Source organism: Pteropus vampyrus, unplaced genomic scaffold (genome assembly GCF_000151845.1).
Source record: "Pteropus vampyrus isolate Shadow unplaced genomic scaffold, Pvam_2.0 Scaffold57, whole genome shotgun sequence".
In the NCBI taxonomy this organism is placed as follows: Eukaryota; Metazoa; Chordata; class Mammalia; order Chiroptera; family Pteropodidae; genus Pteropus; species Pteropus vampyrus.
Genome location: NW_011888838.1, coordinates 7089547 through 7096915, shown reverse-complemented (window position 1 = coordinate 7096915; position 7369 = coordinate 7089547).

Here is a 7369-nt window from a genome sequence, read left to right as displayed (position 1 = left end):
TCAATTCTTGGGGAAGAATATTCCTGGACAACCGAATGCATCTATTTGAGAGATGAAGCAGAAACATTGATGTGGAGTTCTCAGATTATCAGTTTGTTGTAGAAAAATCATTATGAAGGAAATGCAATCTCAACTATAGTCATGAGCTATGCCTTCATGGTTTTGTCTGATGGTGTCAAATATGCCGTTTAGAGAGCTTTCAATATGGTTTTTGTTATTGTTGTTGCTTCTGTTCATGAGCTTGGCCATTTCTTATTCATCAACCATTCCTATTATCTACTGCATTAATTATCTGGACTTCATGATGACGGAGAAGCTCAGACTCTCTGTGAGGTCCAGAGAAACCCTTCCTTATATTACTATTTGGCATGGTATTATTGGTCACCTGTGATTCTGTCATTTGATTTTAATGCTATTATCACACTTAAAAAATTTTTAAAGACAAGTTCTTTTGGTGAAAGGATTCTTGACATTATGAAGTTTGTGTTATTTTAATTTTTTTCCTTATAGCCTCCTCTACCATATAGCATTCAAGCTGTTCATCAAGTTGGAGAAGAGGCTCAAGGCTGTTTTTTTTTTTAAAGATGACAAGTGTTAGTCAATGCTGCTATAGAATGTCAGGAACATACATTCCTAGACTTCCTCAACCAAGTGAAAAAAGTTTACACAAATATTATTAAGCCTTTTACCTATAAGACCTATCCTTTGTGGAGAACCAGCATTGAAAGTGTGATCTTTCATTAAATATTCTTATGTTCTTTCTTCAATGGAGGAAGATAATCCATAAACTACAGATATACTGAAATTATGATAAAAAAATTTCTAAAAGTTTCCAAGAGTCAAACAATTTGTACCTAAAATATTTTCCAATAATGTCACCCACAGAATGAAAATAAACAACTACTTGATTAGAAACAGATTTTCAGTGCTACTGATATTAGTCAATTCATTTCAGTCTAACCACTTGCATATCTACTGTGTTCCCAACATTTAGCTAGATTATAGATAGATCACAAAGTATAAAAAGTGAACTCTACATATAAGAATGTAGAAATATATTTTATAATTATTTGTGAAAAAACTTAAGTAGGAGTATCTTTAAATACAGAAAATGCTTAACTGTAAAAGTAAAAACTGAAATTTTATAAGATTTTTGTGGTTTTAAAAATGTCTAGGATATAAAGAATTGAAATTTTCTTCATGTTTGATATTTACTTGATTCTACTATTGCATAATTGAAAACAGAAACCTTTAAAACCATTAGAAGACCATCTAAAGACCACTGTGTCAGTTTCTGAAGTCTTCACTGCACGGCTTAAAACAGATCAATTGTTTTAACTATCATTACAGATATTTATCAGCAAGGATGTCATTTATCATTTTAATACTTTATATTTAAATAATAGCAGAATATGTCTACAACTTCGATGATGGTTATAATAAAGTAATTAAGCTACTTATATTGAAATAAAATAATTTCTCTTTTATATGAAATATGTATTTTGCTTAAAAGTAAAAGTTTTCCAAAAGAAACAATTAGAATCTGAAAAAAAGATTGTCTTGAACTTTGGCTCAAACAACTTTAAGATTTACTCTTTGAGATTTAAAAACACAAAACAAAATACATATGTTTGATTTTCTCAGTTCCATAATTTAGTGAGCATATGGAAATGATCTATGGAAATGAACTGATCTTATAGTGAATGTCCCCAGTTTTTGTTACTTCCACTTTTTGGACAAATAATTGTTATTAATTCTTATAGTATATTAGAGAAAAGCCACACGACTTGTTTTTTTTTTTTTTAGGTCAGTGATGCATCCATTCTAATCCATGGGATTCATTGTCTCCATCATGGCAGTGTTCACAAGAGTGAAGGTGTGATCCTTCATTAAATATTCTTATGTTCTTTCTTCAATGGAAAAAGAAATACACTCATTGCCTTAATAAGTACAAAGCAAAACATAAGGTCAGCCCTCAAACCTTAGGCTATTAGTAAGTATAAGATTAAATTATATCTTTGCTGATAACTATTTAAGTTAATAAATTTAATTAATTATTATCGTGTGCAATTATAGGGAAATGTATACAATCCCTCTATAGACTTTAGTTATCTTTTTTGATTCCTTTCTTTTATTTTCAATGTTGAAGAAATGTGATCAGTTTGGGAGTATCTTGACTTTCCCCTTGATGTCTTGGTATAATGTCATTTTATTGTTGACTTTTCCTCATTGATATTCTGCCTCCTACACTTATTGTCTTTGATTGATAACAAGTCAATCAACAATGCAGCAATAAAAATCATTATGGTGCCTGCCCACATGTGGCTACATGTGCTGAGAGTGCTGAGAACGAATGAAATAAAATTCACATATAGTAAATTCAGTTCTATAGTACAAATTACTAACTCCTGCCAACCTTCAGAATTAGCTGATAGTTTTTCGGCCTTATAAAGAACATTCATTTAAAAATCTTCATATGTTACATTAGTTAGAACCTAATATATCAATGATTTATTTATTACAAGTAAAGCAAAGAACTTGAGACAATATTTTGCTGAAAAGAGAACCATATAGAGGAAGAATTTTGGAAAATATCACTTTTAAAATCTGTTGGAAACAATTAGCAATATAGTGCTAATCCTAGGGATGGAAAAATGAGAGCAGAGAAAGAATAAAGTACCTAATATTTTTGAGGGCTTTATTATGGACCGGGCAGCATTTTAAGTCTTTTATACTTCATATCCCATTTAAACTAGGTACAAATATTATCCTCATTTTACAGAGGGAGGAACTGAGATATAGAAAGGTGAAGAACATTCTCAAGTTCACACAGTTAGTTAATGGTAGCATCAGGAACTGAACCCAGGCATCTTCTCCAGGAGCATGTTGTACTCAACCTTGCCGCTCCACCATGGTCAAGACGTCTTCACAGAAAATAAAAAAAGAGTTATTTTACATAGTCACTGAAAGCAAAAGGAGGGGAGAAAAGAAAACAAAGAAATAGAACTTTTAAAACCAAAGAAGATAATTTGCGAGAATGATGTAGCAGAAAAGTTTTCTGTGGGAGACAGTTAAACCTGTATTTTTGAGCTTTTAAAAATAAGATAGCTTCTCCTGCAATCTTTGTTTAAGTATTACTGTATTTCTTAATCCCCCCCCCAGTTCTATGATCCAATATAAAAATTGTGATTTTCTTAAATAAGAGAAGAAATACGTACCTGCCACATGTTTCATTCCAGAATCCTCAAAGCTGGTTTTTATACTGAATTTGTACATGCTTCTTCTATAGCATAATTTTCTTCACTAAAGCCACATACTATATCTTCTGCCATATTATTATTTATGAATGTAAAAAATGGAATATTTTAATAAATTTTAAGAAATAATAATTATAAGAATATTAATTCATTAATAAGAAATATTTTAATGTAACCATTAAAGGCATTTTAAAAGTATATTTTCACAATGTTAATTTCAAGTTAGCACAAGTACTATCATATAGAAAATCAAAATAATGGGTTATAATCATATGCTAAAATTACATAACTTTTTAACACCTTTTTTGTTAGATTTTTATCATTTTTTACTCTTGGGAAACAAACCTGCAAAGAACAAAATTACTTTAGTTAAATTAAGTTATCATTTTCAATTTACTTAAAGTTATTTGATAAGTTTTGTGAACCATTTATTCAGAAATATTCATTTTTTTAAAAATTATATTGTCACATCTTTTTGTCATATTGTTGATGATTATACATACTGATAATCTGCTTCTGTTTTTTCACTTGCAAAATGTCTTGGGAAACAGTTCATATTAATGCCTTAGCAGAATATTATAATGAAACTTTAAAATTAGATTCATATTCCATAGCATTTTAAATTAATGTATTCTATAAAAACGACAAAGATGCATGTTATAGCTTTTTTTCCTCTTTAACATCTCTTGGCTCTGAGCCTTTAAAAATAACTCTTAAAATTGTAATATTCATCCTACAACTTTACTGATCTTCACTGGAAGTTTATTCATTCAGGCTAAAATGTCTGTGGATGAAAATCATTATCTAAAGTGACTATAAATATTGGGACTTTACATATACTAAGATGGATTACAATATTTCTCATGATGAGAAAGGAAAAAAGAGGTTTTTTTTAAGTTTTCTTATTTTGCCTGTAGGGGGTAAACAAATTCTTGTAATAAAATTTGTTCCCTTTAGAGCTAAAATAGATACTATTAGAAAAGTATAACACAGTCCTGTCATTTTACTTATGAGCAAAATAAGTCCCAAGCAGCTAAGCAGCTTGACCAGACCACCAAGGTGGCAAAAACAAGCACCCTGGCCTGTAGCCCAGGTCTCTTCCACACCACCAAACCTCATGACTCTCCTCAAAAGGGAAGAGACATATAATTTTAATGAAGTAAGAAGTGCCATCAATGTACTCTAATTTTTTTTTTTTTTTTTTTAAAGAAATCAGAGTCACACGTCAGTTCTGATCATTCCTCCCCAACCAGAAAAGTGTGGCCTTCTGAATCATCACCAGGTCTGTGCCTCCACTGCTTGGGGCTTCTCTGTGGAACCAGAAGTCACAATACTGATTATGTTCTTATCAGTCTATAGCCAGGCCTCAGTCACTAAACCCGTCAGACTTGTTTCCTTTCTTGTTGCTAATGACTGTCATTATTTTCTAGCCTCCCAGCCTTGACCTGGCTGATATAGATCAGATGGTGACTGAATAGAAGCTGTCCCAGTGCTGGGTCCATGATGTATGCGTAAGTACTCAGCTTTTCTCATTCAAGGTTATCAATGGGGACACAGGTTTACAACTCCTGGGTCAGGAAGGATAGATGTTGGCTGGTGGAGAGTGCTTTAAAAACAAGTTTTTCATGTGTGTTACTGTATTTTGTCTTAAAGTTTTATTTTGTTGTTGTTTTTAAATGTAAAAATATTTTTAAACAAAAGGAGCCAATGTAGTCCTTTCTGTCTAAATATTAGAAGTAGAAATGATAGGCAGTAATAAATCAACAATATTATATTTAAACGTTTAGAAAAACTTGTGCTTCAAAAATAAAGTTTTTAATATTATTCACTTAATTCTTTAATATGATCAATAGCTTAGTATAAATTTTTGTCCATTGCTTATTGAAGTATATCCTGGGAAAACTTAAAATATACATGTAAAAGAAGAATTTATTAGAATTTTTTATTTCTTAAACTCTAATAGAAAGTATGGTAGCAATAAGATTATTGTATATACCATATGAATGAAATGATGAAAATTAAAATATTTATATCTAAAAATTATTGAATTGACAAAATCTAAACTATGTGGCATTTGTCATAATTGAACTCTAATTTGTTAATTAATGAATTTAAAGTAAAGAAATTTAAATACATTTATGTTTAGGTAATTTCAGGATACTGTTTAACAGACATAAAGAGGAATAACTGATATCTGATCAGAATGACTTCATTAAAACTGCTTAGTCTAATTTGCTTCTCAAAAAGTTTCTTGATCTTTCTAGACACCAATTTCCTACATGTTCTGCATGAATTAATGTTTCAAACTTATTCATGATTTTGTGATAATTATAATTGTACAGTCATTTGATTTTACCTTCAATTTAAATATAATGGTTTAGGCCTGTAAGCTCTGACATTAAATGATGAGTGTTCTTGCTCTCTGTACTTTATTCTCAAATAAGAGCATGAGCCAGAGGAAGACCCCATTTCATGAATAAAGCTTCCCCCAAAGATCCTTTTGTGATGGCATGTTATAGCATATTTTCTGAACTTCTTACTAAATTCAAGAAAGTATATTTTTTATCTACCAAGATAAGGATAGAGTAAAACAAAATATGCAGTGGAAAAACTTGCTTCTATATTTAACAAACATTTATACAAATATGATATGTTAACCATTTTAGTTTTAAAAAATTAGTGAAGAGCTTTCCTAACAGTCTAGTTCTCCTCTTCCCAATTTATGGCATCATCTCCACTCACTCATTTTTCCACTCTGAAAATATCATTAAAAACATGGAATTTCTATAGTGAAGACACATCAGCTTTAATTCAGAGTTTATAGTTTTGAAGACTTTAAGTATCCTTTCTAATTGAATTCTAGATCAGTATTTTTTTATTAAATGTATTGGGGTGACGTTGGTTAATAAAATTATATGTTTTAAGTGTATAATTCTATAACATTTTAACATGGATATTGTCAAAAACTTTGGACTGTGCCATAGAGATAAGATAAGAAGGTTACTAGTTGAATTCATTAGTAAAGGTATTTTGCCCAAGGGATATAGTCTCAAAGAGTGGATGAGTTAGATAAGCAAAGCTTCCTTGCAGAAGTTCTTTCTCATTGAGGTATAGTGGAGAGTACTAGCATGAGATTTAGATGTATTTAGATCCAGCTTTACACTCATTTAAACAAGTCCCTAACCTCTCAAAACTACTTCTTTTATCTGTAATATGTGGGGAGAGTTTACACTAAAATAAATGGGGGAATTTGTTACCATTAATAGAACTTGAAATCATTATTGTGGACAAGCATAAAGCTATTTTTGGTTTATTGGTTTATTATTTAGTTTATTCTGGTATTATTTATTTTTTATCCATTGTGTTAAATGATAATGAAATAATATCTAACATTAATTTTGTTACACTTTTACTATATCATTAGTAGTAAGTATAAGTATTATATTGTGGAACTGTTATTTCAGATATGTGATTATGTGTGTGCCCCATGCTGCGATGTAGAACATTTCTAATTGTGGGTCATGGTCAAAAATATTTTTAAAAGCATTGCATTAGATAGCTTTAAAATCCTTTGGAGTACTTAAATTTATGATTTGTAGAGTAAACAGCTAATTAATGTGGAGAACATTAACTTTCCTACGGCACTAGAGAATCATTTAAATTCCTAGAGTATAGTTTTTTTGTTTGTTTGTTTGTTTGTTTTTTTACTAGTTTCTGTATATGGAGCCCACCACAAGTGAGACAGAGATAAGAGATATGGTTAACAGCAACTACAGACCTCAGATGCAAGAAGCAAATCAATAAACCACATTTTGATGTCACACTCTGATAAAAAAAGAAACAAGGTGCTGTAAGGGTGTCCACTCAACCTCATAAAAACCCTTTTGAATATGCAATGATTGAATTTAGTCTTAAAAAGCAATAGGAATTAGTTCAAGGAGAAAGAAGGAGGTACTCTGGAATGCAAGAACATAGCCCTTGCAAAAGTCAACTGGGATCAGTCAGACTGGGAAGAGGCTTTTGTACCAGATTAATGTTTCTGAACTATATTATGAGAGTTGAATAAAAATTAAACAAGAGGAAGAAATAATGAAATTTGCAATTAGAACCAT